The sequence below is a fragment of the Cibotium barometz genome, chromosome 6, assembly GCF_041138505.1.
Source record: "Cibotium barometz isolate CiBa-2024 chromosome 6, ASM4113850v1, whole genome shotgun sequence".
In the NCBI taxonomy this organism is placed as follows: domain Eukaryota; kingdom Viridiplantae; phylum Streptophyta; class Polypodiopsida; order Cyatheales; family Cibotiaceae; genus Cibotium; species Cibotium barometz.
The window spans coordinates 14363980-14381282 of NC_141051.1; the positions used below are offsets into that span (position 1 = coordinate 14363980).

At 37.2% G+C, this 17303-nt stretch overlaps 1 long non-coding RNA gene across 1 annotated transcript in view; it reads right to left on the minus strand.

Annotated features, from left to right (window-relative positions):
- The window catches only part of LOC147637433 (uncharacterized), a 160950-nt gene that overhangs the window by 130576 nt on the left and 13071 nt on the right, over positions 1-17303 (minus strand). The gene's annotated exons all lie outside the window — the stretch shown is intronic.

The window sequence follows — 17303 nt, forward strand, 5'->3', positions numbered from 1 at the left end:
TATGATAACTTAAAGCATTGTCTTTTGATTCACACCCATTATATGTACTATGAAATCTTGAAAGAGGTTTCTTTATTTCAAGTTACTTTTTGTATGTACTTCCCATGAAAACTCATCATTAATTAATCAAAAAATAAATATTGTTGATCCAATTACTTTTTGTATGTACTTCCCATGAAAACTCATCATTAATTAATGAGTGGGTCATAAGGTACATCTTACTTATCTAAAAAATGTATCATTAATCAAGAGAGAAATTACACAGTATGATTGCCTACCTAATGCAAGTCACAAAGTTGGTGAGGATTTGATCCTCATCATATATACTTCTAAGTATGTATCTTGTATGTATTCCAATACTTAAATATCTTCCTCATTCCTTCTTTCTAGCTAGGTATTGTTTACAGTTTCTTGGTAACCTATCTAGTAAACATCTCTTTTGTATATTTCAATACTTACATCTCTTCCTCATTCCTTGTTTCTAGTAGCATATTGATTATAGTTTCCTTGTAAGTTATTTAGTAACCCCATAATGAAAATGCGAGCTTAGTATAGATGTGAGATTGTGCTCCTAGACACTTCTACTAGCTTCCACACAAAACAACAATGTTTAGCTAATGTTTGGTCTAGTAGTATGTAAAGTGATGAAACACAAACTATTAGCTAATGTTTGGTCTAGTACTATGTACGAAGATAAAACTAATGTTTAGTCTAGTACTACATAAAACAACTACTATCGATTAATATTTTATGTAGTACTATTGAATAATGAATGGTCTAGAACTACATAAAACACCCAACAAGATTTAGGTAGAAGGTCTCATCCAAAAATGATAAGTGTATTTTTGACCTCTTTTTACTGGGGTATTAGAGACCACACTTTGTTACAAGCACAAACAAGCACTCTAATAGATTTGAGTGGAGTCAAAAGCTGTAACATTTTTAATTAATGAATGCAAAATAGTTGGCACCTACCACATGGTGATCACAAAGAGTATAAATAGACTATTTATTTAAGAACAACACTGTAGCTACATTCATGCATGAATTCTCTATGTCACATCATAGCCTCTCTATTAGTATAGCACGTGAATAGTTCTAGATTAGCCTTTACATCTCCTTGTGTATGAATTGTTTCTAGAGATAATAAAGTTGATGGAGTTTACTCTAGGACACCTTGTTTTGAGGCTATAAAGCACAAACAAGAACTTTAATAGCTTTGAGCAAACTCAAAAGCTATAACATTTTTAATAAATGGATATAAAGTAGTTGGCACACCTACCACATGGTCATCACAAATAGTACCTGCAGAGACTTTTTAACTACATCCACACATGAGTTCTCTATGTCATTGGGAAATTACATTGTAACCTCTACTAGTATTGCAGATGAATATTTCCAGTATACCCATTAAATCTCCTTTTATAGAAGATAATGTAAGCCTAAAATGTATAATTATCTATTGTATCACATTTAAAAAAAACAAATTACTCTCCATTTTAAATTTATTTTTTAGATATAAAAAATCTTATTTTATATTGTTATTTGCATATACCACACATTTCATATCCTCTTATATGGAAGCATAGCTCTTAGTTAACAATAGAAATGAAACCTTCTTACTAGTTGTCTAACAAAAGATTAAGAAAATTATATTCTCTTTTGGAATTAATTACTATCTCAATAGTAATAATTAATCTTTATAAAACTTGAGGCTGAATCTTGGGGAGTCAATCTACAAAACCCAACTATTCAAATTAAAATATCAATAGTAGTAATAAAACTTGAAGCTAAAGCTTGCAGGGTCTCGCTCTAACAAAACCCATATATCATGTGCGTGCAAGAACGTATTGAGATCCATATATCACGTGCATGCAAGAATGTATAAAATACACTCATATTTATAATTTAATTACTTCTTAACACAACTTTTTATCCCCTTTCATAACATAATATTTTATTCCCTTTTTATAACATTTTGCACAATTCTTTATTACCTTTTTGTAATATTTTATAATAAAATTATTTTATCTCCCTTTGTTTTGTAACGCGTGTATGAAAGAATGTTTAAAAAATACTCTTATTTTTTTAACTTTAACATTTTAATTTACAACTCCTCTTTGTAGGCTCGTAAAAAGTAATTCTATTAAATAACTATTCATTTAATCCCCTCTTACATGGAAGTTCCTCATTTAAAGAAACTCATATGTGTATATCAAGGTGCTATGTTACATATGTATAAAGGACAACTTTCCTTTGTAGGCTCATATAAAGGATAGCTTCCCTTTGTAGGCTCATATAAAGGATAGCTTCCCTTTGTAGGCTCATATAAATTAATTATAATTTAAATAACTCTTCATTTAATCCCCACTTGCATCTATTTGGTATGTAAGTTCCTCATTAAACAACAACTCCTATATGCACTAAGGTGTTTTGTTTACATATATATAAAGGGATCCCAACCTCTTTCCCTATGTAAGTTCCTCAATTAAACAACAACTCCTGGTGATATGTTTACATGTACTTGGTATGTAAGTTCCTCATTAAACAACAACTCATGTGTGCACTAATGTGATGTTTACATATGTATAAATGGATCCCAACCTCTTTCCCTGTTCTTTCCTCCTCTTCTCAAGAATTAAGGGCTTCTATCTACTCTTATGAGATTTGGAATATCACGAGTGGTGTTTAGATTTCTACCAAGAGTTCATGACTAATGAAATCTAGTTCCATTAAACTACTACTAACCTCATACTAGCCTCGGAGTGAAATGACTAAGGAAATAATCTAGTACCACTCACTGTTAACCTTGTTCTATCTAGGGAGTGAAGGGATGTGGTTTGTGTACTATCATCCTTGAAAGCACAAAAGATGGTGTATATGTAGCCATTTATGTGGTAGTGATGTGTGGATGTACGCTAATAATAGGCCGGGGAACTTTTCTTCTTAGGAAGTTTTTTCCCCCTTGCATGTGTATAACCTTCTATGAGTGAGTGTGTAAGTGACCTTATCATGTCACTTCACTTGTAATTCACTCATTGTCATCAATCTACTTTAAGTGTTGTGTATAACCTTCTATGAGTGAGTGTGTAAGTGACCTTATCATGTCACTTCACTTGTAATTCACTCATTGTCATCAATCTACTTTAAGTGTTGTGCTTCTCTCTAACTATGTTTACTTGATGCATTTGTGTGTGTGTTGCTATCTTTATCTCCAATCTGACAATTAGTGCCAAAAAAGGAGGTTCTCGTAGCTCTCGATTCTATCATTTTCTCTCATCATCGTCACCTCCTTGAGCCACCTCCTCATGTTACTGTGTTTTGATTGTCTCGAATTGATCTATCCTCTTAGGTGGAGAAGTATACCCTATATTGTGTTGTCAATGAAGTTAATAAAAAATTTAAAGATTTAGGGCCATTTCAGATGCGTTTCAAAGGCTATTCACATACTATAAGGTTTTCATAAACATCTCAGGGGAGTGTCAGTTTGAGGAGTCTTTGTTCAATGTTAGATTTTCTGCACTACAAAGTAGCATAAATTTGGTCTGTAGATAGGGCCATCATCGCCACTTCTCCATCCCCATCATTGACATCACATCTTTAATCTCATTATCAATAGCTTTATCTATGACATCACCATTATCATCGACTTTACATTCTTACCCTAGTAACATTTCTACACTCTTTCACATTTTTTGTACACTTTGCATGTTTCTTCATGAGTGATGTCTTGCTAGCCATCTTGATTTCATTTATAGAATGTGAATTGAGAGTACTTGTAGGTTATTAGGATATTTACATTTTTTGTCAGACATTTATTATTTATAAGCTAAAATGACATATAATGATGTATTTGGGATGGCTTTTATTGAGGATAAGCTTGATGAGACCAACTACCCATTGTGTTCCTATATGATGCATCATGTATTGAATTTAGGAATGCCCTATCTTGCCAACGGATAGTACAAGTACTTTGGATGGTGATACTAGTTTAGATGAAATCGTTGTATCTGCCTTGGCACCTCTCTCATAGTAACACAAGAAACGTGGAATGTCAAGGATGCACCGACACATGAATTGGTGGAACCTTCCATGAAAAGGGGCATTATTCTTCATATTTGCTTATGTAAAATTGCCAACCAGGCTTGGGATGTGCTTGCTGTTCTTTATCAGGTGTGTAACAAGGCACATATAGCCTACTAATGCAAGCACTAAGAGTTTAGGTATGTGAATGAGGATAATTTTCTCATAAGGATCAAAGATCTCAGAGAGCATCTTGCATGTATTCACATAAGGCCTACTATTTTCTTACATCTTTGAATTTATACCAGGGTTTTGCATCCAAATTTTGGCTTATGTGATGAAGGGTAGTCCTACGTATCTTGCATTTGATGAGTTGGTTTCAATGTTATTGAAAAAAGATTAATCCCAACATAACCACACTATTATTCATTGGCTTCCACTCAAAAAGGTAAAGGCAAAGCCTTCTCTCAGGAGTGGCTACAAGCCAAAGGCATCATCAATCCAATCTTCTGGCAAGGATGTCATAAGAGCACTGTCGCTCCAGTAGGGCCAAAGCTGCATATCCCAGTGTCACTCTAATGTGTGTTGCTGTGGTCATGCACCGATAAGCTTTAGAAGAAAGGAAAATGTAACTATTATCCGAAGCCAAGGCATTATATCAATGATGAATGTAGAAAAAAACTAGAGAAGGAGAATAAAAAGGATCAAGCATTTTACTTCTATGAGTTTGCTCCTCAAGGAGGCACAATCACATGTGCAAACAACCCCTCATATCTAGTGAGAAAGGTGTTAGTAAGGTTGTGCTCACTACTACAAATCATGGGATAAGAACTCTCTCAAAAGTCTTTTTTTTTGCCTCATGTTAAAAAGAGCTCACTTTCAGTTTTTGCCATTCCTAGGGCATGCCTAGTGGTGATATTTGTTGATGGTGGGTGTATAGTTCATGACCGGAATTATGGAGACATCACTGCGGTATCCGATACTCTAAGCCATAGGCTTTATAGGTTGGACATGTATGAGAGATTGGCACACAATGGTTTGGTTTTACTATCACATGTGCTATGAGTAACATAGAGCTATGGCATGCTCGCTTTGGTCACTTAAAGTTTGGCAGTTTGTTTCACCTTACATGGAAAGAGACGGTGCCAGAGTTGCCATAGCTTAATGCCCTTGTCAAACATGTATGTGAGGGGTGCATTTTGGGTGATATGTGATGGGTATCATTCTTGAAAGATTGATCAGTAAGGGTGTCCAAAAATCATAGCTTATATATAGTGATGTATGCATTCTTATGAGAACACCATCGATCGAGGGATATCTCTACTTTGTGACTTTTATTAATGACTACTTCAAGCACACCTGGGTGTATCCATTCAAGGAAAATTTAAAGGTTTTTACATGATTTCAACACTTTGTTTATATGGCTGTAAATGTGTCTACATGTAAAGCTGTGCATGTAAAGCTGGCACTCTTTGTACAAATCGTGGAAGGAGTATATGTCAAAGGAGTTTCATGCATACATAGTTGAAAGAGGAATAAAAAATCAATTCTTGATGCATTACACACCTCATTAAAATGGTATCTCTAAGAGGAAGAATAGATCTCTCATAGAGATGACATGTTGCATTGTTCAAGGCTAGGAATTACCTTACGATTTTTCGTTTGGAGACAATTATGTGCTAAATAAATGCCCCAACAAGGCCTTATAGAAAATTACCCTTTATGAAGCTTGGAATGGAAGGAAGCCCTAAGTGCCTCATTTGCATGTTTTTGGTTGTATTGCTTATGATTTTGTTCCTGAGCAACAATGTAATAAGCTAGATGATGAGGTAGTAAAATGCATTTTTGTGGGCTATGGATTAGAAAAAAGTAAGCTCATAAAGCAAAGGTTAAAGAATCTTCCACCCAGCCATAAGGCAGATTTTGATGAGCTGGAGAGATGTCTTTGTTGACATATATATACATCCAAGTGTAGGCCAAAATGGTTGGTGTGTATAGACATTACAAGATCATAACAAATGAGCTACTCCTTTTCCTAAAAAAAGACACATGAAAGTTCTTATCATGCATCTTATTCTTTTGTGGATTATGATCTCATTGCCAATATATGCAATGAAGAGGAACTTATTTTCTTTGAGAAGGTACACAAAAATGATCATTGGATGGAGGTCATGCAGTATATGTAATGAAGAGGAACTTGCTTCCTTTGAGAAAGTATACGAAAATGATCATTGGATATGCAGGCCATGTAGTACAACTCAAATATTAAAAATGACACTAGATATTTGACATATTTACCTTATAGTAAAATGGGTATTGGTGTATTGAAGTGGGTTTATAAGCTTGAGTGTAAAGTTGATGGTAGCATTGACCATTATAAGGCAAGTCTTGTTTTGCAAAAGAGTTATGATGAATGCTTAGGAGAAGGGCATAGATTATAATGAGACCTTTGCCCCCACATCTTGTATGACTATAATCTGGTGTATTATTATATTGGCAATGTATATGAATGGAGTGTACATCAACATGTGGATATTAAGACTACCTTCTTGAATGGTGATTTACATAAGGAGTTTCATGTATCTCAGCCTCATGGTTTTTTTTCATAAGGGATATGAGAATAAAGTATGCAAGTTAAGGAGATTATTGTATGAGTATAATCTGGTGTATTATTATATTGGCAGTGCATATGGATGGAGTGTACGTCGGTAGGTGGATATATCAAGACTACCTTCTTGAATGGTGATTTAAATAAGGAGGATCTTGTATCTCAACCTTATGGTTTTTCTTATAAGGAATATGAGAATAAAGTATGCAAGCTAAAAAGAGCTTTAAATGGCCTTAAGTAGGGTCTCCCAGAGCATGGTATGAGAAGATAAATGCATACTTGGTAGTAAATGATATTTAGAATAGTATCCTCTATGAAAAAAGGAGTAAGAATTGTTTATTGGTCACATCATTGTTTTATATATTGACGACATGCTACTCACATACCCTAGTAAGGATAAGGTTTCAACCCTTCAAGTTTGAATTGCATGTGTGTTATTGACATGACAGATTTAGACTCATTACATTATTATTTAGACATAAAATTTTCTGCCAGTGTGATGATGGTATTGTGATGTTATAGTTAAAGTAAATACAAAAAATGCTTACACGGATGTTATTAAAGCTTGTAAGCTTATTACTACTACACTAATAGATAGGTGCTAATTTGTCTTTAAGATGCACATGTTCATGCATCACTTTATCGACAAGCTATTGGGTGCCTTATCTATCGATGCAATACGACGCCATACATTCAATTTGGAGTCTTGTAAGATACCCACTCATCCCATAACTAGGGACAGGGAGGCACCACACTCGGTAAGATCAATCTCAACCCATTTTGAGAGCTATCTCATCGGTGCCCCTTCTGGATAATCTGATTTATAAGCGATCTCCACAAGGCTGGGAGGTCCTATCTAATATGCCAAAAGATCTCATTTCGGTTTCTAGTCTCTTGTAAGGAAACACCCGACTCATCAAGTCCACCCGACTATCCACTTCCCAGTGACTAGAACCGTTTATCTATGAGGTTTACCTAAATACTAGGTACATTGTTTCATTGATGCAAGTTACAACATGATTTATTTATTTATCCTTGTGCACAGGTTCCTTTATCCCTTAATGAATATATTCTTTTCCAATCTAGTCAGTCTACACAAAAAAAATTCATCATAAGAATAACTGTAATTTCAAACCCTCAACGTTCCGAGTTTCATCCATCTCCAATACCTCAGCTCACTGAGTCATAAAATAATCTAGATCTTACAACCATCGTGGTGTAAAATCACTCGCATAGTAGAACGAAAAGTCTCCCCTTCACTCTCGTCTTGCAATGGAAGACATTTCTAGCTCAGGCTTGTAGCTACTAGAAAGAACCCTTGGCCTGCCGCATGGTGGGTTACCTAACAAAGGCGCTTGTCCCGATCTCTAAGTATTTCTAGTGTTGGTTGCCCTGGGTGGGGAGCACCCAATTTTCCCAGACCGATCACTAAACAGATCACATCAGAATGGTTGCCCCAAACTGATCTCGTTGTTGGAATGGTTACCTTAGGGGAAGTTTGCTAGTTCACAAATTCATCATCATCATCATTCACACTTTGAGACCATGTTGGTTAACATCTCTATAAATCCAACATAAATAATCCCATATAAGATAGTCTCCTTTCTACAAGAAGGAGAGTCACTTCTCTATAATATACAGTAGCAATCCTAATTTTAATAAATGGCTAATAATTAAGATCTTGTCCTAGTACTCAAGAGAACATTAGCATTTTCGAGCCAAATCTTAGGCCTTGGGAAATCACATAAACCTCGGTACAAATTAAACATCTCGTTGGGATGGAATCAAGTTATGTCCTGTGATGGTCAAGCCAACTAGGGATAATTTAGTCATAACCCAAGACGATTAACGAGAGTGGAAACCTCATTTTATGACATTTCATCAATCACCTTAAGTCCTTACTTTTCAAAAACAAAATCAGTTTGCTATGATCTCAAGTAGTGAACTAAAAAGATTTTGAGTTAAGATTGACTTACTTGCCATTTTGAATAGAGCTAGCCTAGAAGCAAGTAGTAGTAGATTACAATCTATAGATACCTTCATACATTGCCTTGGTCTGGTCTATCTTTTCCCTCATCTTTTCACATCATCCCACCTCGTACTTGTAATATAAATTCATTTTACGATCCTTGGATTTTCATAAGATACCTTTGTCTGGTCGTATACTTGGGTCTTGTTGGTCTTGGATAAGAGCAAGTTGTATATGGTGTTGTTGTCAATGAGGGCATCATTGTGGTGTGCAAAGGTTCTAGATGCACAATAGTTATAGCAGAGGTCGAAGGTGTCACCACCAACATTATCGCAGATGTGCGCTCCTCCCAGCAAGTCTTATAAGTGTAGCCCAACATCATGATGGGGGCATTGCAAGACTCACACACATGGAGACTAGCATTAAGCAAGTAGTGGAGGGTGATGTGCTCCTCGAACTCTAAGAAGCCACTAGAGTCCACATCCAAGAATGTAAATAGCTTGGGGACAAGGCCAACTTGACCAAAATCGTAGTTATCGGCTGCTTGTATGAACTCTCAACAAGAGAGATCCAACCGTCTTGGCTCTCATCCAACCCGAAGAAGCCCACGCATACGGTTGCCTTTGCACTCGGGGCCAACTTATTGTAGTGGAGGTGGGCGGTCTTTTGCAAAAGCCAACAAATGGCTACATTAGCCATACAACAATGGAAGCCATTATTATTTAGTGTAACCTATTACCAAGCTAGTAGAAGGGCTTAAGAAGAACAACACCCAAACATATAGAAACTAAGGTGCTCTCTCTCACTCTCTCTCACTCTCAAGAAAGACCGAATAAGAAGAAGTAAAGAGTACCCAAACAACACCTAAGGGGGCGGGTGAGGGAGCGTAAGCAGTTAAGGTTGGAGAGGGGGTTTCTAAGGGGAAAGAAAGGGAGTGGCTACAAGTTGGCCAAGAGAGGCACGTAGAGAGAGGGGGTGAGCTGGCAAGGGGGAGTGAGTGTAGTAGCAAGGGAGCAAGGGAGGGTGAGTAGGAAGCGCAAGGGCAAGATGGCAAAGATCTACGAGGGAGTGACAGAGAGGGAGTGAGGGGGGTGTTGCTGTCGAGATGGCGGGGGAGGTGGTTTTATAGGAGTGAGAGGGGGGCCCGAAGCATGTGCGCATGAGGGAGAGAAGGCGTCAGCACCAACGACGAAGGGAGAAGACACAATCATGGTAGCTAGTGAAAAAAGTGCCATCGTGGGCAGGTTAGTGGAGAAGAAGAAAAAGCAAGACCAACTACACAACAGCATGGGATGTGGCTGGTGGAAGATCAATGCAAATGTGGGGAGAAGAAGATAAGGTTGCGTAGCTTGCAAGAAAACGACGAGGAGGGCTGATCGCTCCTCCTTCCAATTTTTTAAATATATATAAATATATATTAAGGTGGAGAGAGATTCTCACGTCAAAAAGAGATGGGATTTTATATCCTTCCCATCTTAAAGAAATTGAGATGTCCTCATCTCTAAAATACGTAGGGAAAATCTTCATACAACTTAGACTCACCTTCCCAAGTAACAACTTTTGCTCAAAATTCCTTCCACTAAACTAGATGTTTTCTAATCAATCTGGTTCTGAGAGTCCTTTCTTAGGGATAAGGATTTTAACTGGTTACATTTCCAAAATGCTATGGGATGGCATAACAATTTGCTCATCATTAGCTTGCTTGGCATCTTTACTCCTTTAGCTTTGTTCCTTTAACAATCTAGGCATTGTATGACATACCTGCGTGCATCATTATTGAATCTCTTCAAAGGAAACTCCTTTGTAGTACATTCAACATCATCACATATTGTGGATGTCTGGCTGATTGTGCATCATGAGCTTCATGTATGATTCGATCTTTTAACACTTTAATGTTTGGTATACACATCCTTAGTTAATAGAATAAGCATCCATCACTAAGACTATATATTTTTTATTATCCTCCTCTCTTTCTTAGATTGAGTTGTTTCGGTCGTGAGTTGTAAAATATGCCCAAATACTGATATAAGGCTATTTTGTCCTTCACTTCCATAAGCAAATGATTACCTGGCATATAGATTGTAGCCACAAAGGACTTCCTATTCAATGCATATGTAATTACATTATCTTTGCCTGCATAGATTGTAGCCACAAAGGACTTCCTGTTCAATGCATATGTAATTACATTATCTTTGCCTTGTTTATAATTGATTTTAAAATCAAATTTTGATAAGACCTCTATCCAGTGCCTTTACCTCAAGTTGAGATTTGGCTGGGTAAAAATCTACTTTAAGTTGGGATTTGGCTGGGTAGAAGTCTACTTTAAGTTGAGATTTGGCTGGGTAGAAGTCTACTTTAAGTTGTTATGGTATGTAGTAAGCATGAACTCCTACCTAGTAAGTAGTGTCACCATAGCTTAAGAGCATGAATTAGAACCAAAGTTCTAGGTCATGAATGGCATAGTTTCTCTCTTTGAGTTTACTTGAAGTGTAAGCTATCAACTTTCCTTCTTATGTGATTACTTCACCATTAGCCAATCCACTAGCATCAGAAATCTACATCAAAATTTAGTAGTTGAAGGATGGGTGGAGTTGTGAGAGCCACCTTAAGTTTGTCAAAACTTTGTTGATGCTTTTGCATTCTTTTTAAGTAGCTTAGTTAAAGGTGTAGCTATCTTTGAATAATTATGAAAAAAAATACAGTACCATCCTATGATACAGAGAAATCCTCGAATTTCCTTGATGTTCAATGGTTGAGACCATTTCACTATATTTTGTACCTTGGTTAGGTCTACTGAGATTCCATCTTTGGAGACACTGAATCCCATATATTCAATTTTGTTTGTAAAGAATGTACACTTATTGTTTTTGGTGCTCTCTTAGGATAGAACTTCTCTAACTTGGGCTTCGTACTCTTTCCGATCCTTGGAGTAGATTAGAATATCATCAAAGAACACCAAGACATGATTGTCTAGCTTCTTCCTAAATATATCTTGCATGAGCGTGTTGAAAGTGGCTAAGGCATTAGTCAACACAATTGGCAGCATGATAGTCCCTGTCTGGAATTGAATGTTGGCTTTGGAATATCACTTGTTTACTCTCATTTACTAATAACCTGACTTCAGGTCAATTTTTGAGGAGACTTTAGCTTTGTGAAGTCAATCTAGAGTTTCATCAATCCTAAAAATAGGATACTTGTATTTTCAAAGTGAGTTGATTTAGAACTCTATAGGTAATGCATAACTAGAAGGTCATGTCTTTTTTCTTATGAAATACGGTTGGAATTCCCTAAGGTGATACACTCAACCTGATGAATCTTTGCTTCAATATCTTTTGGATTTATTCTTTGAGTTCTATGCACTCATGCATTTAGACACTGGCATTTTATATGCCCATTAGCCACCACTGGTTGTGCTCCTCGAATAAGCCCCATCTCATGGTCAATTTCCCTATGTGGATGGCATTTAAGTAAGCTGTACTAGGAAGAGATTCTCATACTCTTTTTGTCAATCTCGGTCCCTCTTTTTAGTACCGTCATTGACTTTGATGAGTTCAACTATGAATATTCTTTAATTTTTCTGAAGGCCCTTTTACCATTTGCGTGCTTTTATTAATTGTGACTTGGGTCTACCAGTTCTTCCTAAGGTTACTACTTCTTGAGACTTTTCCACCCTCACAATTGAGGTTGGCATTATTTTCTTCTAACTAAATCATGCCAAGATTACTGTCATAGATCCCTAATAGTGTCACATGAAAACTAGTCCTAGGTTGGTTTTCCTAATTACCTATAAGGTCTCATCCACACTACGTGGACTCTAAAAATATAAAGTATTTCATTTTTCTAAAACTCGAAGCATGTATATTTCATCATCTAGATTCCTACTTCTACTTACATTAACGAGTAGACAGATATAGTAAAAATTCCATTCTAGTCTTCTCACTGATGATGGTGGTAATGGTCCAAGAAGTATTTTCCACAGGCCTTTCATTAGACAATTGGTCTACCAAATAGTTGAAGTTCCCTTTAAAATATAGCAATATGGTCACCTCTAGTACAAGGCCATACTCGTCAAGGCAAACTATAAATTTAGGAGTCCTTACTGCCACAAACGAAGCCTCTAATACCACCTGTAAGATACCTGCCCATCCCATAACTAGGGATAGGGAGGCACCTCACTTGGTAAGATTAATCCCAACCCATTGTGAGAGATATCGCATTGGTGCCTCTTCTAGACGATCCAATTTATAAGATATCTCCACAAGGTTGGGGTCCTACCTAATATGTCAAAAGACCTCATTTCGGTTTCTAGTCTCTTGTAAGGAAACACTCGACTCATCAGGTCCACCCCGACCACCCACTTCCCAGTGAGACTAGAATCATCTCATCTATGAGGTTTACCTAAATTACTAGAGCACATTGTTTCACTCATAATACAAGTTACAACATGATTCATTTATTTATCCTTGTGCACAGGTTCCTTTATCCCTTAATGAATACATTCTTTTCCAACCAAGTTAGTTTACACACAAAGAAATTTATCATAAGAACAACTATAATTTCAAACCCTTGGCATCTCGAGTTTCATCCATCTCCAATCCCTTGGCTCAATGAGTCACAAAACAATCTAGGGCTTACAACCATCGTGGCAAAACATCACTTGCATAGTAGAACGAGAAGTGTCACCTTCACCCTCTTCTTGCCATGGAAGACCTTTCCAGCTCAGGCTTATAACTACTAGAAAGAACCCTCGACCCGCCCTGTGGTGGGTTACCCAATGAAGGCGGTTTTCGTGATCTCCAAGCATTTCTAGAGTCGCTTGCCCGAGTGGGGAGTACCCGGTTGCCCAAGATCGATCACTAAAAAAATCACATCGGAATGGTTGCCCTAAACCGATATCTCGTTGGAATGGTTACCCTAGGAGAAGTTCCCTAGTTCACAAATTCATTCATCATCATTCACACTTTGAGACCATGTTGGTCAGCATATTTATAAAACCAACATAAATAATCCCATATAAGACAATATCCTTTCTATAAGAAGAAGAGTCACTTCTCTATAATATATAGTAGCAATCGTAATTTTAATAAATGGCTAACAATTAAGACCTTGTCCTAGTGCTCAAAAGAACAATGGCATTCTCAAGCCAAATCTTGGGCCTTGGTACAAATTAATAGTCCGCTAGATGGGATCAAGTTCTATCCTATGATAGCCAAGCCAACAACTAGGAATAATTTAGTCACAACCCAAGATGACTAACGAGGGCAAAAATCTCATTTTATGTCATTTCATCAATAAACTTAAGTCCTTACTTTTCAAAAAAAAAAACCAGTTTACTATGATCTCAAGTAGTGAACTAAAAAGGTTTTGAGTTAAGATTGACTTACTTGCCATTTTCGAATACAAATGAAGATGGCTAGCCTGGAAGCAAGTAGTAGTAGCTGACAATCTACATTTCCCTTTCTACATTGCCTTGGCCTGGTCTACTATCATTTCCCTCATCTTTTCACATCATCTCACCTCGTAATTGCAATATAAATTCATTTGATGATCCTTGGATTTTCATAGCATACTTTGGCTGGTCGTATACTTGGGTCTCATTGGTCTCTTGGATAAGAGCAAGTTGTACATAGTGTTGTTAACAATGAAAGCATCATAGTGGTGTGCGAAGGTTGGTAGATGCATAGTAGTTATAGAAGAGGTCAAAGGTGCCACCACCAGCACTGTGGGTGGATGTGCGCTCCTCCTAGCAAGTCTTACAAGTGTAGCCCAACATCATGATGGGGGCATTGCAAGACTCACACACATGGAAACTAGCATCAAGCAAGTAGTGGAGGTTGATGTGTTCATCGAACTCTAAGAAGCCACTAGAGTCCACATCTAAGAATCTAAATAGCTTGGGGACAAGGCCCACTTGACTGGCATCATAGTTATTGGATGCTTATATGAACTCTCAAAGAGAGATCCAATCGTCTTGGTTCTCATCCAACCCGAAGAAGCCCACGAGTATGGTTGCCTTGGCACTCGGATGTGCGTTCAATAGAAGGGGTTTTTTCTCGGATGGAATTACAGAAATATTTACATATATAAGGGGTTTTTTAATAAAAAAAGAGAAAATTTCCATACATAAGGGTTAGTTTTATTACTAAAATCCATACTTAAGGGGTATGTTTAATATAAAAGAATTTATTAATAAGGGTATTTTCAAATACCCCTTGAACGCACGTGCTATAGGTAGTGTTTGCATAGTCAACCCCCCTTGGGTGCAAAGGGTAACAAAAATGGCAGAATGTTTAGTTTGGATTGAGCATGTATGAGGTAAAGGTAGCCATGTTTACGCATGGAACATGTGTCATTGTAGATATGTAATATTGCACAAGCGCATTGGTCATGTGAATATACAACAATTGAAGTCTATGCAGGCCCAAAATATTGTTGCAAGTTTACCAAAGTTTAAGGTTGATTGTATGCATAACGTATGTGAAGCATGCCAACCTAGTAAACAGGCCAAGCATGCTTTCTCGCATGACAAAAATGTCAGTCGAAGTCCATTATATGTTATATATTCGAATTTAAGGGGACCGACCAAGACTACAAAAATTGTAGGTTGCAGGTACTATGTCACATTCATTGATTAACACACTAGGAATGTATGGGTTTACTTCATGAAGGAGAAAAGTGAGGTGTTTTCTCACTTTCAGTGATTTAAAGTCTTGGTTGAGAAGGAAGAAGGCATGCAAATAAAATGCCTGAGATCAAATGGTGCAAAAGAGTATTTATCCAATGAGTTAAGTGATTTCTTGAGAAAGTAGGGAATCAAGAGACAATTTACATGCAAGTACACTCTGCAATTGAATGTTGCTGAACAAAGAAAAAATAGGCACATTACAGAAGTGGCACATTCCTTGATGCCTGAAAGTAATATGCCACATTATTTTTGGGCAAAAGCAATAGCAATTGACGTGTACATTATGAACATGACACCCACTAGAGCTATTTATGGTATGATGCCTGAACAAAAGTTTATAGGCATAAGACTAGATGTGTCTCCCTTGAAAGTGTTTAGGTGTATTGCATATAAGCATGTTCCTGATGAAGTAAGGATAAAGTTGGATCCAAAGACAGAGAAATGTATCTTTATTCATTATGCTATGGAGAAAAAAGGTTACAGATGTTATAATCCTACCACTCGTGAGATGTGAGTAATCAGAGATGTCGTTGATGAGATGAGTAGCTAGTATGCACGAGCGGCAGTGAAGGAAATCTAAGATGCAGATGTAAGGAGTGTTTATGTTACACCACATGTAGAGAAGAGATCACTTGTGCTTAGTGGACTTAGATATTTTTTTAGTATTGGATCCAATGTTAGCCCATGGTCATGCAGGTTAAGGACAAATGTAGGTAAACTTGTATCACGCAAAGGGAAGGAAAAGGTAGATCAACCTTTTATGCCTGATTTGTGGCCAGGTCACTCATATGTTGATGGTGATTGTAGTGGCTCTGAGAGCAGAGCCTTGCTGAGGAGCTTGGCATTCTGTCTGTGGTTACTCCTAGTTTAAGGCAAACCAGGGTTTTTTTGAGGACACCTAGCAATGATCTAGGTGTACGCAGGTCTACGAGGGCTAGGTACCCTATTGCTGATATTTTGAGATATGATGGATATACAACCCATAATTATCCTTATATGGTTCAAGAAATACAGGAGTTGGAGCCATTTATTTTGAGCAAGCACTTGGAAATAAGAAATGGGTAGATGACATGAATGAGGAGATGGCAACATTGGATGCAAATGCAACATGGGAGCTAGTGCCTTTGCCTACGGAAAAGAAGGCAATTTTATGTAAGTGGGTGTATTCGGAGGTCAAGCATAATGCTGATGGTTTAAAGAGCAAGTATAAGCATGCAAAGCCTTGTATGGCTTAAAACAGGCACCTAGATCATGGTCAAACAAGATTGGGAAGTATCTTGTTACCATCGGATTTCAGATATCCAATGTAGATTTTTCACTTTATGTGGGAAAGACAGATAGAGGGATGTATCATGCAAAGGGAAGTAAGAGGTGATCAACCTTTTATGCTTGATCCATGAGGAGCGTTCACTCATATGTGGATGGTGATTCTAGTGGCTCTAAGCAGAGCCTTGATCTCAGGAGCTTGGAATTCTATCTAGGGTTACTCCTCATGTAAGGCAAACTAGGGCTGTTTTGAGGACACTTGGTACCCTATTCTTGATAGGTTGAGATATGATGAATATATAGCCCATCATTATGCTTACATGGGTAAAGCAATACAAGAGTTGGAGCCCATTTATTTTGAGTAGGAACTTGGAAATATGAAATGGGAAGATGCCATGAATGAGGAGATGGCAACATTGGATGATGCAAATGCAACATGAGAGTTAGTGCCTTTGCTTGATAAAAAGAAGAAAATTTTATGTAAGTGGGTATATAAGGTCAAGCTTAATTCTAATGGTTCAGTGAGCAGGTATAAGCATGCAAAGCCTTGTGTGGCTTGAAACATGCACCTAGAGCATGGTTAACAGGATTGGGGAGTATCTTGATACCATTGGATTTCAAATATCCAATGTAGATTTGTCACTTATATGAGAAATAAAAATATAGGGATCATGCTATTAGTTATCTATGTGGATGACTTGAATATCACTGGTGGTAGTGATGCGGACATACATGATGTTAGGAGGCTTTTG